The sequence below is a fragment of the Homalodisca vitripennis genome, chromosome X (assembly GCF_021130785.1).
Source record: "Homalodisca vitripennis isolate AUS2020 chromosome X, UT_GWSS_2.1, whole genome shotgun sequence".
Taxonomy (NCBI): Eukaryota; Metazoa; Arthropoda; class Insecta; order Hemiptera; family Cicadellidae; genus Homalodisca; species Homalodisca vitripennis.
Genome location: NC_060215.1, coordinates 54458673 through 54480317, shown reverse-complemented (window position 1 = coordinate 54480317; position 21645 = coordinate 54458673). Strand labels below are relative to the sequence as shown.

The following is a 21645-nucleotide window of genomic DNA, read 5'->3' as shown; positions in this document are numbered from 1 at the left end:
TTTACATAAACCAAACAAAAAATAGGGTGATACGAACACGCCACTCAAAATTAACTCCTCTAATGGTTTTATACATCTTGCTGTACTTTTTGCTACAGAATATTCAATAATACGGAGCAATTAGGATTAAAAGATTTATGCAAGATTCTACAAAAACAATAGAATGGAACTTAGATTACTCGTGCTAAAGGAATATAAAGAAAAATATACCATTGTCTTAAATGTCCTAACCAAGTAACACTGCTTCAATTTCCCTTCGATTACCTCATTTCCATCGTTATTCTTTAGCATAATATTACGGTTCAATGAAGTAAATTTTTCCCAAAGCTCGAACAAATGTTTTGTGTTATTCCAGACGTGTTCACCTTTCCGGAGATATCGTAATGCGTGTGTTACGCTGTGGAGCTGACTGAGTGTTATCGTGCGTTAGAAAAATGTCTGCTCCAATATTGTAAAATGTGTGACATCTTATTTTTAAAATGTTCATTAAGTATTTCTTAGTTGTTACAGCTGGCCAATAAATATCCGTTAACTCTTTGTGAACTTTAGGGTGTTCTTGGAGACATGCAAACTTGGGGTATCTCCGTCTACGCTCTTTGAGTATTGAATAGTTAAAACTTGAAGTAATAAGACTTCATGGAATTTGAGCTGCCAAACAATGACTGTTCAATTGTAAAATCCAGGTTCCAGCCAGTTTACTTTAGACAAAAGATGGAAAGGGTGAATATGAAACCGATAATTTAGCTTATGACTTCTTCATTTGAACCTAAAAATACCAATAGCAGTCAAACTACTATAAGTGACTTTTTGCAAATATATTTTTGTAAAATGAAATATTCCGTAAATATTCAGATCATTTTGAAACTGAAATTATATTAAAGTGTAAATAGCACGATAAACTGCATCAGTCTTCAGGTTAAATACTTATTTTTAAGTCTAAATAGTATTGAATGTACATCAACATTTTAAACTATGTAAATGTTTTATACAAGTTTTTCAATCATACGGCATGTTTAAGTAATGTAAAATATAACACCAACGTGCTGATAAACGCTATCACAGCTGGTTTATCCCACGACGTCAATACAACCATTTAACTCGTTAGCTTCTTCCAATGTTAAATAATTAGAAACTAATATTTCTAAGATAAATATTTAAATAGTGAGACTGACTTATATTAATTTAACAATGAAATGCACTTATTTGTTTTTTCTATCGTTTCCTAAGTTTTTATCGACAGAGAACTAGTCGTCCAGATATTTGTCAAAATTCTGTAATTTCAACTCAATGTGGAAGCGTTTAAAAACGTTTTTTATAACAATTTAGCAATTTAATAAATATAAGGCATTACAAATGTTATATTTTTAATTATATTAGGAACACTGAAGGGTTATATGTTATGATATAAATTTTGGGTTAACATATTTATTTGGTATTTGTATATACACGTTTTGTAGTTTTAGAACATACAATGTCCTTAAGAATTATTTTTAACTTAAACTTTTAAGAAACTTTTTTAACTAACGTATGTATATAGAACACCACGACTATTTGATGACTCAATAATAATACTATAAGTCGTTATAAAAATAAAGCTAACTCAATATAAAGCCAGATATTACTGTAAACTGGGTCTTAGATGCAAGAGCTTGAGAAAGTTTGCCACTTTGTAACTTTGTTAAATGATACAAAGTTTTAAATGGTACAAGGTTTTCCTTAGGAAACATTAACAGAATAAATCAAGTTTCTTACTGTCTTTGTTTTGAGAACTTGAAAATATGCTTAAATAATTATGTTTACCTATAACACAGTCACGTAGTGATAACTGAAAACGAACAAGTTCGGGACGTCGGGTCGCAGGAAAGTTTTAAGTGTACATATTCAGACTTTTTCTCTTGAAAATCTTATTGAGCTTCATCATGAATTGAAAACTTATAGCTTTAGAAACTTACGAAGTAGTATTGATAAGGAACCCTCACGCCCCACGAGATAGATAGGGTGGCACTTTATAAATCCTGAATAAAGGGTCACGTAACTGGCACATGCCTTCTCCATTCATTGTACGACAGAGAAAGAGATTTGCATAAAGTGTTTCACAATTCCTACTAACTTGCTGAGATAAGTATTTGCCTATAGTGTCTTTCTATAAATAAATATATATATATATATATATATATATATATATATATATATATATATATATAAACATATATATCGTGTGAGTAGGATTACGTCTCCTAGCATTTTGAATTGAAACTTTATATTAGATATCACACACACACACACACACACACACACACACACACACACACACACATATATATATAAAAAAATTCAAATGTTACTTTTACACAACGTGTTTCAAGAACTGCCAATCATCCGCATTATAGCTTTGACTGTATTTTTTCCCAGACTAAAAATTACATTTTTAGATTAAGTTTTATCTATAGTTTTGTAGTAAATGTGGTTTTTGCTTTAATCTACGCAATTTGTTAGGAACTGTGCGATTTGAATTTAAATCCCCAGAAATATTTTCCATATCATCTATTTCGTAAGTACATTTTGTAAACTGTTAGGTCTAATATCTTTTAAAATAGTTTTAAAGGTTTTAAATTCAACAAGCTCTATTTTTAAGTTAATTTTTAATATAGTGTTAAACCTTAACTATTCTTGTATCGTTTGAACTGTAGCAATTTTAAAACTGCAATTATAACAATATCGTTTTATTCTTCACTAGTACCGATTCTTAACCACTCCAATTACTGTTGTAATAGAAGTTTAACAAGATATCAGATTGATCATTTTATAACTTTTGCATCGAAATCTGTAGGGTTTTATATATATATAGTTTGTCTTCTCTGTGTTTAAATGGAATGTTAGTCAAACTTAATGATCGTATAGCTATTCAAATATAGTTATAATTTGTGTATATGTAATGGACTGTCAGAGATTGATTGGGATATTTTTTTCTCTACATCTTTATACCACATTTAAATTCAACCATCCGTCTGATCTCTAGTGTTAATCATGGACTGACATACGAATGCACGCGCGCGCACGTATATAGACTGTTTGTATGTTAGTATTCCCACACTTGTTATAAAGCGAGGTCGCGGTAGTCCGACTCCTTGACAGTCCAAGCCCCTGAGTAACCCACCAACAAATACCTGGTAATGTTTGCTTTTCATGTCGAGACAAGTTAGCTAAGCAGCTCATTAATTGTTATTATTTTAACATTGAATATATCATACTTTTTTGTGAAGACGATATAACAAACTATTCTTTGTTTAAAGTTTGTTATTGACGATGATGATAGGCCTGATAGGATAACAGGATTTCGGACATTTGCCATCGTTATATGTTACGAAAGGTATAACACTACTAAAGGTGTTTTACTTTTTATAACCATTTGTAGTGTTATACCTTGTGTAACATACAGGGTGTTTGAAAAGTATGGGTACGGCTTAATATTTTAAAAACCATAGGAGATAACATCTATAAACTTTGCACAGTGTTATATGGCTATGTAAACTATTTTTCCTTCTATTACCGTGACATGCCAACCATGGGGGGACGGCCCACAGAGGAAAACATGGAAATCTTAAATTGAAGCATGGGTCGAGTGATACCTCATTTGAAATAGCTCACTTAGTAGAGTTGAATTCCGCAAACCGCATCTCAAAAGGTTTATCCAATCAGAAATGGCGGGTTGTTTTAGGTACACATTGTGAAGTACATTATGCGCTGCCATTTCTGACTGGATCGTCGTATTCTGATGCGGTTGGCGGCGTTTCACTCTACTAACCAATGTGTTTTCACTGACTTTTTTAATTAGCAAATTATGTCATAAATTTATAACACAAAAAATAAAACTAAAAAACATCTGTATTTATTGCGTTTTATTTATTGTGTTATAAATTTACGACATAATTTGTTAATTAAAAAAAATTCAGTGCAAACACATTGGTTAGTAGAGTGAAACGCCGCCTACCGCATCAGAATACGACGATCCAGTCAGAAATGGCAGCGCATAATGTACTTTACAATGTGTACTTAAAACAACCCGCCATTTCTGATTGGATAAACCTTTTGAGATGCGGTTTGCGGCATTCAACTCTACTAAGTGAGCTCTTTCAAATGAGGTATCACTCGACCCATGCTTCAATATAAGATTTCCATGTTTTCCTCTGTGGGCCGTCCCCCCATGGTTGGTATGTTATGGTAATACCAAGAAAAAATAGTTTACATAGCCATATGACACTGTGTAAAGTTTATAGATGTTATCTCCTATGGTTTTTTAAAATATTAAGCCGTACTCATACTTTTCAAACACCCTGTATAACGATGGCAAATGTCCGGAATTCTGTTATTCTGTCATAACTAACTATTCGTTCAACAATTTCTTCTTCGGAAAATACGAGATATTATGTTTCATAGCACTATAAGGACAGAGAAGTACAAGACTGTTATACAAAAATAATGGTAAATATTGTACTAGTACACCAGAAAAAAGTAAAATATTTTAATTTATTTCTTATGTTTTACTTTTACGTTTATTCTATATAATTTCTTATGACTTCTTATAATTTCTTTAAAACTTCATTTTGGTAACGAAAAAGTGTTAATTCCCAATGCAAAATTATATTAATGGATCTTGAATAATCCAACAACCTCAGTCAATTTAAATATATAGATCTCCGTCCCCACGTAGAAATCTTGATAGGCAAGTACACAAACAGGACTTATAATTTCTTTAAAACTTCATTTTGGTAACGAAAAAGTGTTAATTCCCAATGCAAAATTATATTAATGGATCTTGAATAATCCAATAACCTCAGTCAATTTAAATATATAGATCTCCGTCCCCACGTAGAAATCTTGATAGGCAAGTACACAAACAGGACTAATACTATGTACGACCCAGAACATATAGTTCTCAGTTTTATATTATATATTACTCATACTTCGAAAGTTCTTGATGAAAGTCTATGACGCGAAGTAGAAACCTGATCAAAAATGCTTTTGTTTAATAGCATAAGTAAAAAGTTCAAAAACGTTATAGTGAATAAGTTTTAAATTTTTTAGTAAAATCAAATACTCTGTATAATACAAATACTCATAATATGCTGTTTGCATTTACTATTTTTATTTTCAAGGATTCTTAATATTTTCGTCTATTTTTACTCTATTACAATTTAAACTACTAATATGACTCAAAAGTAAATATTTATATGTATTTAAATCTTCTAATAATATTTGTACTATTATATTAATATCATTTACACCATGTAAATGAAGAAGGTAATACATTTAAATTATGTAAAAATAAATTATAAAGAGTATTTAAATAAACTTTTAAGTTATTATTTACCTATATTTTTCATCTAATTCAGAATCAATAGTGAATCTCTTACTACCTAGACTTTCTGATCTGAACTTATTGAGCTATTTTTAATTAACTATAAAAAGTACTGCCTTCTCTATTATTTGTTAATGCTGCTGATGAGGGATACGTTATACACCTGTCTTTCTAAAATTCTTCTCAATCACTCGATTGTACACAATATAATTTAAGCAAGAAATAGAAATAGATTCTGTAAGACATTTTTATTGTTGTAATACAGTTAGAGCTATTATAAAGATAATTAAATAATTCCCAAATAGTTTATGTTTTCCTCAAGTTTGAAACCCAGCATTTTATTTCCTATTTATTAGTAGGATATTATATTCATCCTGCTCTGACTCACGCTGCTTTTTCCTGGCCGTAATCAGATTTTTCTAATGATCTCCAGATCCTCAAACTATGTCATCTATTTCTGGCTATTAATGTTTGCTTATAAACACTTATAATTCGGATCTACAGTAAGAATGGCGCGCGTACGCTTAATTATTTTGCTAATTTCAACCTTCCTAGATCATTTAAAATAGTTTCAATGTGTGATGTTATGTAGAGCTAATTTGGGTAATTTATTTTTAATTATTTTTTATGAAAATATTTCCTACGCTTTACTCATATGACGTCTTCAATATCATGGATTATTCAACTGTTGCTTATAAAAAATATTTGTCACATAACATAAAACGGTCGAAGCTGTACAGAATAAATTTCTTTCAAGGGGAAATTTCAGGATCTTTCAAGAGTAGACGTCTTAGCATCCATCCTGTTTTGTTTTTCGCCAAACTTTGACAAGCATATATTTCCTCAATACAACTTTGAAATCTATAGAAACAGAAACAAAGCACGTAATACAAATAATACCATATTATAAGTTTCTTTCGTCGAGTGTTTTCCTGACGTGAAAGCTTTCGACGATGTTATTGCTTATTTTCACAATGCACAGCAATGTTTGTACTGATTTGACAATAGCGATACGATGTTGAAACCATACGAAATATGGTTTATCTCCGACCATGGCTTTCTTGTTCACTGTTAGTTCAGTTACTACCGTCATATTTCAGAAATAATCACAGAATACCGTACGTCACTGTTATAAAAATTGTATACTAACTATACAAAACTAATCAATATGTACGCGCGGGGGCGCCCGTGTGTGTGTGTGTGTGTATATATGTGTTTATTAGGAAAAGGTATGGCCAATCTCCTTTTAAGCCGTATTCTGTCCATCCATATTATCAAACAGAATAAGGTGGAGGGTCTATACAGTATAAGCTCTAAGCTACAGATTAAAAAGTACTACGGTCATGGATATGAATCTGCGCAATCTCTTACTCAGATCCTAAATTCCTGCGTCTTAGACCACTCGTCATCGGCACTAGTCATTAAATAGTATTAATTATTCGGTAAAATTGAATTCAAGTTAATTACTTATTTCCAAAAATGAATGAACTCAGTTCATGAACTAAATTTACAAACTATTTACAGCTGCTACATTTAGTAATCTAAATTCTATTTTTTTAATGGCAGCAATAAAAAATAGTTTTAGCAAAAAAAGTTGCGATATTTTTAGCTATGTAAATTATAAAGGTTTATCCACAATAATACACACAGTATTAAAGCAAATTTCTCTTTAATCGGCATAGGCCTGTAAATTGTTAAAGCTCTTAAACATTCTATTAATATTAAAATTATTATTTTGTCATTTTTTATCTCATAACATGTTTTCTTGCCATAAGTGCATAGAGAAGATATTACATTGTGGAATCCAACATTTTATACAATTCTGGGTTATTGTAATACTTTTGTATTTAAGTGTACAGAAACTGTTTGACACATATTATAATCAGTCAGATTTATCTGGGTATAAAGTAATTAATAAAAAAACTATTTGTTAATATACAAAATTTGAAATGTTTTATATATGATTTGTTTGTAATAAATAATTGCATTTTTGTATTAGTTTCATACTAAGATTAAATATCAAGTCGTCGTTGCTCAAAATATATATTTGTTTTCGTATGACCATACGCACCTGTGAGCACATGATTGTCCCTAAACCTGTATTAATTTTCATAGTTTATATAGGTGTTTTTCATTATAATAAATGTAGTTTTTATAAATTTTTCTTTGAAATGGCAATTATAATAATCTGATGTTATACGTTTAATTTTAACTGTCTATATTTATTTGTTTCTCTGTGTGATAATATGATGTATTGCAGTATGTGAGATGGAAGAAACCGCAGTGGCGACATGGTGGCAAGGGGTGCTCTCCTATCTTCATCCCATCTTTCTGTGGCACTGGTTAACGGGCTCCCATGGCTGGCTTTATACGTTTTATCGAAACATTAAATCTGGTACGTTAACTTGAGCAGTTACTGTTCACCCTTACACTACCTAGTTATTGGCCATGTGAGAAAACCTATAAATTTGTATAATAATCCCACCATGACTATCCGTGATAAGTAGAAAACCATATTAGAAATATAATAGTGCTTGAATAAAATATTTAATTACAAGTAAAATAAATAAATAAATGTTAATAATAAATAAATATTTTTTCTGGCTTAATATTATTTCATTTAAATTTTCATTAAGTCGCAACATTTAGCATTCATCCACAGTAGAGTAAATTAAATAAGATTTCACATAGTAAAGTACTATTTACAATATATAGAATATACTGTTAACTTTTTAAACTATAAATGATAACAGAAAAATCTTGACTGTTTTCTTATACCTCTTAATTACATTTATTTTCAAATACCAATATTCTTGAATAAATCTTCACTTTTAAATCACAATTTAAAGCAATCAACATGAATTTAAATTAACTTTAATAGGTTTGGACGTGTTGGAAGGGTTGCTCCATTGAGCGTAACTTAAAATTAGTTCATGTAAACTAACAACTGTCACTCTAGTAACCCAACACTATGTAAAAGTTGTAATGGAAAACGTACTCGAATGTGTCAATACGAGTAGCATCAGTATTCAGTACGCCACCGGTACATCTGGAGTATTGATTATTGGATTTCTTTTGACGACAACACTACTGGGCTCTAGTTTTTTAACAAATATTAATTTTCTGGAATAGTTTATGTAATACCGTAAGCTGTAATAAGTAAGTAATAAGTTTGCCTCTAACTAATGCTCTTTTTTACGAAATAATGACGGATGAATCAGACTCCGTACTCAATTTTTTTTATTTATTTATTTATTTATTTTCAATTTTACATGACAGCTACAGGACATGATATAGCACAAATAAAGTACAAAACCTTCAATTATTCCCAAAACAGCCATCCTAACTAAAATTAATGTACTCTTAATATGAACTTTACATAACAAACTAAACTAAACTAAACTGCTGGCACCTACACAAATTAATATTTAAATTTCTTTACACAACATAAATAAATGAGCTTTTGAATATTTAATCAACAAGGACATACTTAGACAAATTAAATACTTAACACTACCTTATACTAGTACGTAGGTTGTTATTATACTGTTTATATGAAAGTTGAGAATTTCCATAGCTTGAAGTAAACAATAACATGACGCAAAATGTATTTAATGTAAAGCAAATGTTTAAAAGTAAATAAACTAGATTGTCTTAGATACATAAAATGCGTAATACTACGTAATATTATAACGTGTATAATATTATATATATATATATATATAATATTATACACGTTATAATATTATGTATATATTCACTTCGGGTGTAAAAATGCAAATTCAATAATAAATAATCTAAATTCTTTCTCTGTTCGTGATATTTCTCTTAGTTGTTAATCACACATAAAAAATTTCTGTCAATTTATTTATGTAAATTAGTATTTATTAACTTATGTTAATTTTGTTTGTTTACTGTGCTATTGTTTATGATACGTTTTTTAAAACGGAAAATGCCAAAATATTAAAGGGAATTTTATACAGAAAAGTTAATTGTTTTATATATATATATATATATATATATATACATGGCAATCCCGAACTTGCAGCTGTTATTTAACCGTAGAATTTAACAGTGTACACAAATATATTTGTTGATCTATATATATATATATATATATATATATATCATACATAAAAATATAATATAATATATATATAGTGAAATGTTTACAGAGAAATATTGTAACTCCTTTAAACATATATGATTTATCTAACAATAAACAGTGTTTATATGAGTTAGTTTCGGAACAGTGGTTGGATTTAAGTTTATCTGCAGGTAGAAATGTGTATATGACAGGAGTTTACCAGTCCCACCTGCCCCATTCCCCAACCGTTAGGTTAACCATCCGCAGCGGTGAGACCCTACAACTGCAGTAATCGGTCCATTATGTAAACTCCGGAACCAGTCTACATGCCCCAATCAATGCATTGTCAAGCATTTATTATTTACAGATGGACTTTACAGTATTTTACATCTCCTATTCAATTAAAACATTACTAGAATATGTTTAAGTGCTAGGTAGGCTGTCAGTCACCTAGAAATTAATTTAAAACGTGTCAAGCTTATCACATTATTTCATATCTGAGTTGGTGAAATATCAGGATATTTAAAAACTCATAACAGATATATTCTCAACTTATACCACCGTGACCACCGACTCTAACACATGACTCATACTACCGCTGAATGAACCTGTGTATTTGAAATCACTGGAAATACTTTGTTTAAATCTATTATTTGTGTTTAAAGCCATAACTCTGACAGATAACATGTGATAGGTACCCATAGTTTTATCGTGTACCAAATTTTAACTTACTGATCCTCCTTTGTAGTATCATGCACATTATACAGAGTGATTCACGAAAACATGTAGAAACTGTGGAAGATCATTCTACATGGAAAAATAATGAAAAAAGTTTATATAAACATGGGGATCGGAGATGATTTGTTAGCGAGTTACGTCTAGCAAAAAATTGCACCCGAATTTTAAATGTAAAACGTGGTCCATCTAAAATTCTGGTAAGGTAGTTTAAGGGATGAATTCAATTGTATCTTATGGGGTTTCACCTAAAATCTTGAAAAAAAAACAGTCTCAGAACTGTAAGTTCCGTATTTTTTTGAGAACACCAATTTCGATTGCAAAAAATTCATCCTTGGGCAACAATAACTCAGTTATGTCACCAAGAAACAGATCAAAATATGTGTTGAAGCTTGTAGAAAGCTTTACCTTAAACAAAAGAGTGTGAATAAAGTACTCAGAAATTTAATAGATGCTTTATTAGTTTATATTCATAACATTATGTATACGAGTTTTTATATAAAATTTTCATTATTTGTACATGTAGATTGAGCTGCCACGGCTTCTGCACATCTTCGTGAATCACCCTGTATTAGAATTAGTTTTAGGCTGAAAGATTGTAGAATATTCCGATGCTTAGAATAGAAAAATACAGATACTTATGTGATTGTGATAATTCGAGCCATTATTATTATTTCAATATTATTACTAATCGTTATCTATTTTATTTTTAATACGCTTTTTGCATTCAGTTTTAAAACAGTATTAACATGATTGAGTAATGATTAATTGATAAAGTGAGTGATAAAGGGCTTTGTATAGAAACGTAATCTTATTACTCAAGATATCGTTATTATTGAAACAATTCTCTATTGCTATTTTAAAGTTGTTCACGTTAACTTATATTACATAATTATAAAGGCGTTATATAAAAGACGTTTTTTCGTTCCAACGAAGATTTACACTTTTACAGCAATCCACCCTATCGTGCAGTAACCATACTAAATTTTGATTGAAGTCTTGCAGTTAATTAATGAGATTAGTTAGTTTCATATACGAAAGCCTTAACTTTAATTATTAGGTTATTAACTATCGTTCGCGATTCTCACGCTGTTAATTTTCAGCAGAACAAATAATACAATTTGAAGAAGTTCATATGAATATTCTTTAAAATAATAGCTGCAATCTTGTATTTTACTTTTGTATGTGTGTAATTAAAATTGATTCAACATCATACAGGAACCAGAGTGGCTGCTTGACGCAAAACAATTAACATTGCATACATGCAATTTATTACACAACATTACGCAACATTGCGTATTATTAGATGATGCATTATACGGTCAACATTATTAATAAGGATGGTTCGCGGTTGAACACAAAAGGAACCCTTAGGAAAGCAAAGACTGTGAGTAGGTTCCACATACCGGGTACGTGCCAATGCGTATAAACAAGATCTTTGTAATGTAATAGAGCTGTTGAGCAAGCAGTCATGAATGGCATCTATACGGGTTCCCGCAGTGTTCTCAAACTGATCCAATTTGTTAGTTAATTTTGGGCATATTTTCATTTCTTTACTAAAAAAAAATGGATGAGTAACTTACAACGACTTGAGGTATTTCATCGATGATATTCCAAATTAATTGTAGTCTTCATTAGTCCATGATTGGTGTGTGATATTTTTCAAAAATATTTTCCATTTCAGTTACTAGGCTGTGTAAGGATATTCACAAAAATAAAATATACTTTTTTAAACAGGAAAAGTATCATCAAAATTGTTACTATACTTTCTGGATATATGATAAACTCTGTTGGTTTCATTACATGAAAACGTGCGATAAATATTTTTGAGGGAAGCTGTAAGATCGTTTTATGCTGCTCAAATTCTACGTTCTCTAAGACAAAAACCATATACTAGAATAATATTGTGTAATATTCATACGTTAAATGTTTACTGTTCGTCTCCTCTATGATTTCGAATGCTTTTTTAGATTTCTTACTGACGTTGAGACCCGGATGAACTTGGTTGGGATTGTCCAAAACTTGTGTTCTAATTTCGCAAGTTTTCTTTTCTTTTCGAAAAAAGATATATTTTTATAAATTAAATTTAAAATATTTATTGAAGCGATTTTGCCTTGTTTTAAGACCTTCCTTCATTTTTTAATAGTTCATATTATGTTCATGTTTAAAATGGCCTCAAGAGTAAAACAAACAAAAATAAAAAACAAATATCCCTTCCAGCTCAGTTCCCTTCACATGAAACCATCATCTCGAAATGTCAAACTAAAGATGCATAATTAGTTTACATGTTTTAACTGAGGACCACTGATGGGACAATAATCTTCAATGTAATATAATCGTAAAATATTCAAACATTTATAAAGTTCATCAAGACAAAAGTAGTGACAACCATACAAATTTCTTTTTGAAAATGTAAATTTGTTTTAGTTTCAAATAATCCGAGATTATGTTTGTAATTATATTCAATTATAATGGTTCAGTTGCATTCTTCTATAAATTGTTTATTGGTTAAGAATGGGTAACGAACCCACCCAAATATATGCAAATACTGCCTCGTTACGAAGTTTAGTCTGTATCTAATTCGAAATAAGTCAGTTATCTTGTTCAAGATTACACCCGTGATGTTATATACTAGTTAAGCTTTGTACGTCCGCTAACTGGAAACTGTATGTGATAAAAAAAAACATGTATGAACTAATATTATTATAAATGATCTGAAAATTCTAGAACGCTTGTTTTGTGTTATAGTGCATAATATCTTACATATAATCATTCCTTTTCCGAACAATAAATGGCCAAAATCTTGAAACCTCAAGAGATATGGAAAGAATTAAATGCCTAAAAGTTGTTTTAATGATGTAATATATGTAAAAATGTATTTTTTAAGAATTAGTTGAGTAAACATTTTGCTCCAATGTGAATAGCCGCCGTCTTGAAACGTTTAATTGGGTTAGAATAGCCAACGAAACCATCCAAGCTGAGTACAGATACTGTTTATGAATGAAGGTTGGACTGAATCTATTAATAAATCAGAAGTTATCGTGTTCACAATAATTCCCACAAAGTTGAATACTAGTTAAAAGTTTGTACGCTTGCTATCTGAAAACGATAGGTGATATCAAACAAATACGTTAGAAGGAATATAATGTAACTCCCCTACAGTTTTAAAACAAATTCTTTTGAGTTATAAAGCATAATAACTTATATATAATCATTCCTTTTCGAAGATTTGAACGGCTACAATCTTGAAAGCAATAAAAACTACCTTCATTTAAAAAACAACAAAAATAAAATTTAAGTTCGTCTCTATACAGTTGAGGTCAGTACAGGTTCTAAACACACACACACACACACACACACATACAAATACACACATATATATATATATATATATATATATATATTATATGAATATTGTGTCCCAGGACACTTTTAGGGCCAAACCGAAATTCAATGTAAAATCGTGTTAAATGTGCTATAAATGAATCTGAGAAATCAAACAGGAAATCACGAATGAAAATAACCGAATCTATAGGTGTTTGCTTCTACTTTCTTAAGCTTTTTTATGAAAAATAAGGAAATCTAAAATTTTACTGGATTTCCCTAATATCGTTCTTAATCAAGTCATATGATAAAAATTTCTCAGAAACAACAACATAACAAATCGCATTTGTAACAGCATTTTGAAAATCCATATTGATAATTATATCGTTCTTTGAACCAGAAATATTTGTCAAACTCTTTGTTGTATCAATGACATAAATGGGTCTATTTGCTATAAATTCTTTGGGATTGTAATATATTTCCATATTTTCGTTGTCAACTTTCTTAAAATCTTGATACATCTGATACATAATTCTGAAAAGACCTCCGGAAATGTTTAAATTTTGTAATTCATCTGGATAATAAGAACCATTCAATTTTACTCTGATATTTTTTACATTCAAACTATCGAACTTTAAAGGATTTTTTTGTTGATTATTCTGTCTATCTGTTTGAAAACCAACAATAATGAACTTGGGATTGAAAATATTTCTATAAATATTTGTGATATCGAATGAATAAGTTGTTCCGGAAATACCCTTTTGCTCAATACATTGCCAATCTAGAAAATTAAACATAATGTTTTGACTTTTTGTAATTTCATCAATCAACCGAATTTTGCTCGTGGTTTTGTAATCAATCATCGGAACTCTAATGAAAAACTCGTTAAATGTAATTTTTCCATCAACTGGCATATCATTTCCAGCTTTTGTTTTCAATAACGCATCATCATCTTCAGCTGGAAGATTGCAAAATGTACTAATGTAAAATCCACCTTTATAGATTGGAAAATTTACATTTTCCTCAGCCGAAATGTGCTAAATCACAGACCGCTTCAAATTGTCCAAATTTAAAAGTTGATTCAAGTCTATTTGAAAGTACATCACTTTTGGAATAAGATATGGTTCCTTTAATAGTACTTAATTGACCACAATTTTCAATTTCTTCTATCAATTTATTGTGTTTTCTTACTTCAGTTTTAGAGAATAAAAACGGCACGAAATTATCAATCAATCTGACATCATTTGTTCCAAGATATACTTGACCATCTTGTTTTGTTAAAGTTCCAGAAATATAAAACTGGAAGTTAGACGAGCAAAAATTATCTCCAAAATCAATATTATACTCAGTTCTTTTATTCGGTTCATTCAAATGTTGTTTACTAATTGGATAAAAGTTTTTAAACTCTGCCCTCTCAATATCACCTGAATACTTTTTTGTAGTCCGCCATTTATTAAGAAAAAATTTCAAATTTTTCTTACGAAATTTTAAACATCATATATAAGAAAGATATTTTTTCATTGATTTAATGTGCGTATTTATAAGAAAGGATATAAATTTCAGTCATTTATTAATGGCTACTTATCTACTTCTTCATATTCGGGATTTTCTGATTTAGATTTTGCAATTTAAGTCAGATATTTCAATAAAATTTGCACAGGATAGTAACCGCTATCTATAATATTGTTCCAATCAACTGAATCTTTAAATTCTTCCAAAAATCCTGTGCTCAAGTGTTGATAAAGGCAAATAACAGACATATGTTCTTTCAATGGATAATTTATATTTTCTCTAATAAATTCTGAGGACAAATTTTGATATTTTGCAATGTTATACCAATTTAACTTATTAATGTACAATCGCATCATATCTTCGGATAGTTCATATTTTTGAGAAATATCATCCCATTGTTCTTTTTCAAATCTCTTTCGTGTTGCATTATAAAAAGATCGAAAGCACTGGAATGTCCCGCCATCTCTATTTATAAAAAAAAAACATTTCAAATCAAGTTTTTATAAATTGGCTCTGTTTAGTGTTACATTCAGCACATTTTCAAGAAATTCTCTTGATGTTTGCATAATATTTTATATTCATTTGTTACAGTTTTTGCCTTACACCTCACACAATATATGAGTGCCATTTATAAAGGAAAAATTTAAAATGAATCATCATAACCGTCTAATCCATTAAATCTGCTGGCTATGTTTTCTTCTATGTCTTCTTTAAATTTATTAAAGTTTTCTTCTAGTTTATTTACTTTATAAACTTGTAAAGAATGTTTATCATCTATTCTTTCAAGTAATTCACCATTACTTTTTAATTTCTCACGAACATTATCTTGATATGTATGAAAATCTTCCTGAATTTTTATAACTATTTCTCTAACATTATTTTAATGCACAAGTTTTATAAATTTTTCATTAGTTTCACCAACATCGTCTACTGATTATGATTCTCATAATTTTGGTTCAGTACATTTTAATATGATCATCTAGTTGCTCTTTTACTATAACATCAAACGGAAAATTCCCCTACTAACGCTGCTAAGTCTTTTTCCTTAAAATCTAAGGTATTTTTAACATTCGGATTATTTAAATCAACAATATCGATCAACATTTACATCAATTTTTACATAACAGGTTTTACTCCAACAATTCTTTTTTTATTAGCCAAACTAACATAATTCTTTTCAACTTTGATCGCATCAGTAATTTTATCAGCTTTTTCGATATGAGACATTAAATTGGTAAATAGTTTTTCTGCAACATCTTCAAATTATTTTTTCAATTTTTTTATTTTATCAGCAATTTCATTTGAACTCATGAAATTTGAAATTTTGTTATCATATTCTGCTTTAAAATCTTCAATCTGGTCAGCAGACATATCTGAATCTGGAAGGTTTTGCAATAAACTTTCTAACTTGTTATCAAACTCATTTCTCAAGCTATTAACTTTATTTCGAATAATTTCATCTACATTTTGAATACTATCTGTTTTAATTTGAATTCCAAATACATCAAAAATATTTTGTGAATCCATATTTATTAAGTAATAATTTGTTAACAACTTGTTTAAAATCATTACCATTAGTCAATTCATTCAAAACAAAAACACATATATGACCACAAATTGGGGGATCTTTATAGTCTTGAATTTGAGAATCATTATAATAAACGTTTGATTTTTTTTCAAATATTGGATCAATTCTCTCGGTGGTTTGTCCTCAATTCTTCCATACGAATCAAAATAATATGCATTCTTATCAATTTTATAATAACAAATCCAATGCGTTCCACTTCCCATAATCGAGTCTAAATTCACAATTCCACATTCAAATTTCTTAATTTTTTCAGGTAATGTATCTCTCATGAAAATTCATCTAAAATGTTTAATTTTTTACAGATTTCTTCCAATTCCCGAATGTTAATGGTTTGATTTCACGTAATTCAAAGTTTTTCATCTAATACAGATCCTGTAACATCTTCCAACTCTTTATCTAACCAATTTAAAATATTTCTAACAATAGGAATCACGTCTTCTTTAACAATTGGAGCAGCTTTTCTAACATATGGAACAACATTTTTAACAACTGGAATATTTTCTCGTCAATAAATCTTTCAAAAGTCCACCATTTTTAAGTTCTTTTAACTGATTATAAGAAAATTCTATTCTGATTCCTTTATTGTTCCTTCGAGTTTATTGTATTGTCTATTCGTTAAAAATATTTTATCTTCACCATTTTTTAGTTGATCTATTTTAAATTGAATACCAACAGGTATTTTCTTTTTAAAGGCAGATTTTATTTTTCTTTCTGATTTGTACTAAACTTTACGTTCACAGATTGTTTCTCCATTTATATAGCTAAAATTTCAAGTACCATTTATATAGCTTTAAAAACATTGCTCCAGCTGTTGGAATTGCGACAAATCTCTCACCTAAACTAGCATCTTTTGATAAAAATCGATCAATTGCCTTATCTTGTAAAGTTTCATCTTCAATGTGCCTAGAATTTGTGTCTCTATGTTTTTTTAATGTCGTGTTTCATTGCTGCTTTATCTCATTTGTTCACACCAGGATCTCCTATTTTTAGTCTTTGTTCAAGCGTTTGTTCAAGGCTCAGATATTGATAGCCTGGTACGTGTAATTCAAAAAGTAAATTGTTGATAAAATTTTTCAGAAGCCCACTACCTTCAATCATAGATGAACTTATTGCTGGTAAAATTCGTTTTAAATATTTAATTCCATCAGGTTTTTCAATCATTTCATCAAGTTCGAAATAAAATATTTAATCGCTTTCTTTTCATTCAAAAAGTTGTTATTTCCAGCCTTTTCTTGACCATAAATATAATTAATAATTCCATCGAGTTTTGTTAAATCATCGATATATCTGTATTCAATCTTATTATCGCTGTATTTTCTTACACCAGATCCTTCGATTCGTTTTTTCCCAAATTGATGTAATTAAATTCATATATTGTTTACCTCTACTTGATTTAGGTTTTTTAGTTGATGGATCATTATTTTTGTAAATTGAATCAGATTTTCATAAAATATCAGTATACTTTTTTTTCAAATCTTCTTCAGAATATAAATCATCTTTTAGAACATCATTGTCTGTTAATAATCTCCACAATCCTTGAGTACCTTCATACGTGTTTTCATTAATACTTATGTCATTATGTTCAAAATTCACGGGTAAATTTCAATCATAAAACTTTTCATTTTTCTGTCCCAATACAAACCAAATTTATCATCCTTTGCTCTAGGAAGGAATTTTTTACCAATTTCAACAATTATTATATCATATATTCCAGGACTTATTGGTTCAACTATAGTAGATTCTTCAATGATTCGAGGTTTAAATGGTGTAGAAGATGGTAATTTTGGCAATTCAAATTCTTATACTTCAAATTCTGGAATCGAAATATCAGCAAATTGTCGTACAACTGGAACTAAATCCATCATTATTGTATTTTGATTTAAAAAATTTTCAATTTTGCCCTCAACATTTTTTATTGCAGATACATTCTGGTTCTTTTTCATAAATTATAATCTGTTCTTTAAATTCTTTGATTAATTTCTTTTCGATTTGATCAAGTTTTTTTGCTTCTTCAGAAGTTATTTATTTATTTAGGCCATTTATTTAGGAAAATTTTGTAACGTGGAACGTAAAAATGCGAACTTAAACGTGGAACGTAAAACATGTAAACATCACACGTTCATATTAGAAAATGTACTCAAATATTTATCATTTTTAGGCTTCAAAGTTAGATTAATTTTTTTTAATCCGTAGTCTTCTTTCCAAATTTTATGACATAACTCATTAAAGTGGTTAACATTCATATCAGATCCCACATAATTCTTTTAAATCTTTCTTAAATAATGATCATCTTGTTTAAAAATACAATGCATATTTAAATTATTTCTTATAACTTGTTATCATCCTTTGAAAAGCATCGAGAAAGATAGATACAAGATATATTTTTATGATGAGACATTACGAAATATCCCTTAATAACATTTTGATTTTATAAAATACAATCATCAAAAACGATTAAAGAATTGGGTTTGCATTCGCTATATCCTCAGAAACATTGTAAATATATGATATTTTTTTGCTTAAGTTCTCAATATTTTCAAATCTTACTTGCAATTTTTTATATGCGTCTTGTTCCAAAGATTTACTAAAAACATAAAAATTTGAATAAGGACTCAACCTATTGTAGATGAAATTCAATAATAAAGTTGTCTTTCCACATCCACTTGAACCAACAATTAACAATCTAATAGGTTGATCTTTCTTATTTTCTTCAAACGTTTGTAGTTTTATCTGATCTTTTTGCTTTAAAAATGTCTCCATTTAACTAGCGAAAATTGAACTTTTCAAATTGACTTCAGAAAGCTCTAAATTAGTTTTAAACTTAGAACATCTTATTCATTTAGATGAAGAATCAAATTATTTTATTGGTTTAAGTGGTTTTTATTCTAATAATTTTGTAATAAATATTAGTGAAAGTTCTCCTTATTGTATAGGATTTAGTGAAAAGAACATAACAAAATATTATGGTTTAAACAAAGGATATTATACCTTCGATAAAATAAAAAATGCCTTTAAAAATTATCTGAAAACGTTCAAACAATCAGATAAATCTTTAAACTTTGACGAACACAAATTTGAAATGCAAAAACATTTTCTATTTAACAAAATTCAAATAAAATCACCAGTAAGAATTATTTTTTCAGCAATTATAGGAGATTTATTAGGGTTTGTTCAAGAAATTATTGAGCCAAATCAGATATATTTAGGAAATAAAACGCCAAAATTTAGACCGTTCGATGTAATTGAAGTACATTGTAATCTCGTTGAACCTAGTTTCGAAAATCATACCGAACATCTACACAAAGAATCGGAAATATTGTACACTTTTTTCCCAAATGTTGCTTATGGATAAAAAATCTGTGAAAAAACCGAATGAAATCGATTATATTTCAGTTAGAAAAATATTAAAAGAATTCAAAAAATCGTTCTGACTATACAAGACTCTGAAAGAAATTTATTAAATAATGAGAGTAAAACAACAATTTAAGATTACAAGTTGCTGGTTAAATTTTTTTCCTATCTAAATGGAGTCAGTAGTGAATCTACTTGATAATCAACTTAGATTTGATAACAAACATATCTTTACGATTGTTGACGAAAATAATGAATTTTGGTTTAAGGCGAAAGATGTTGCAGAAATATTAGAATTTAAAATTACGAATAAAGCTATTATTGATCATGTTTTCCAAGTACAGAAAAACATTTACAAACAAAGGCAGTATCGAATCGTGACTACCTTCAAACTGTCAAAAAAACACCATTTTCATTAATGAACCAGGTATATATTATTTAATAATGAAATCAAAAATGAAGAAAGCAGAAATCTTTCAAGATTGGGTTTTAGAAAAAGTTTTACCAAGTATTCGTAAATTTGGTGATTAGTATTTCTGAAATCATTAGCTTTATACAAAATAAAAAATTTGGCAGTTACAAAAACAAACAGGAAATCGGCCAGGGATTGTACTCGTAGTTGAGCTGTAATTTATGAAGTGACTATATGTTTAAAAAAATGTTTAGTTTTATTTTATAATTTTTTTAGAATACATTGAACTCATTTTGAATCAATATCTCTTCCTTTTATGCGAAGATCACGTTACAAGGCTTCATTCACTCAGTCACATCCCTAGCTACCAGAGGTAAATTTGTTCAAGTGGTTCACTGTTTAACAGCTACAGGTTGCCTACATCTCTTCCTTTTCTTGTAGTAAAACGGCAAATATAGTTTTTTTTCTCTGTTAGCAAATTAAAAATTTGAATATAAATGAATAATTAAACATGGTAGAGATTTGTATTGTTGTCAGTATAGATGTTTAAATTTTTAATTTGCTAACAGAGAAAAAAACCTATATTTGCCGTTGTACTACAAGAAAAGGAAGCGATGTAGGCAACCTGTAGCTGTTAAACAATGAACCACTTGAACAAATTTACCTCTGGTAGCTAGGGATCTGACTGAGTGAATGAAGCCTTGTAACGTGATCTTCCCGTAATAGGAAGACATATAGATTCAAAATGAGTTCAATGTATTCTACAAAAAATTTATAAAATAAAAACTAAACATTTTTTTAACATATACTGTAGTCACTTCATAAATTACAGCTCAACTACAATTCTGGCTGATTTCCTGTTTGTTTTTGTAACTACCAAAGTTTTCATTTTGTATAAAGGTAATGATTTCAAAAATGCTAATAATTACTAATCTATATACCTTTTAATTGTAATCTCTAAAGTATTAGCGTAGATAGTTATAAGACAATTAGCAAAGTATATCCGAGAGAGCAACATTTTAAGTGAGATAAATCTGTGAGATATGATAAAAAAAACATTTTAGATGCTTTGTTGAAATTAATAGAGAAGTCAATAACGTCATTTCATGTAACGAAACGCGCTATAATGATCTTTTTAGATTTGAATAACGATTTATATTCAGTAAACAAAGACAAATTATCATTTAAATTGAAAGCTACTGGATATGTGCTAAACTTTTCTTATGTTTTCGAAGTTATTTGAATAATACACATCAGTATCAGGCCATTTGTGGAGC

At 29.0% G+C, this 21645-nt stretch overlaps 1 protein-coding gene across 1 annotated transcript in view; it reads left to right on the top strand.

Moving 5' to 3' along the window:
* Positions 1-21645, top strand: part of LOC124369450 — a 109516-nt gene that overhangs the window by 19023 nt on the left and 68848 nt on the right. Inside the window, exon 3 of the mRNA XM_046827457.1 lies at positions 7620-7754. The gene's annotated coding sequence lies outside the window, so the exon portion shown is untranslated. The remainder of the gene's footprint in view (positions 1-7619; positions 7755-21645) is intronic.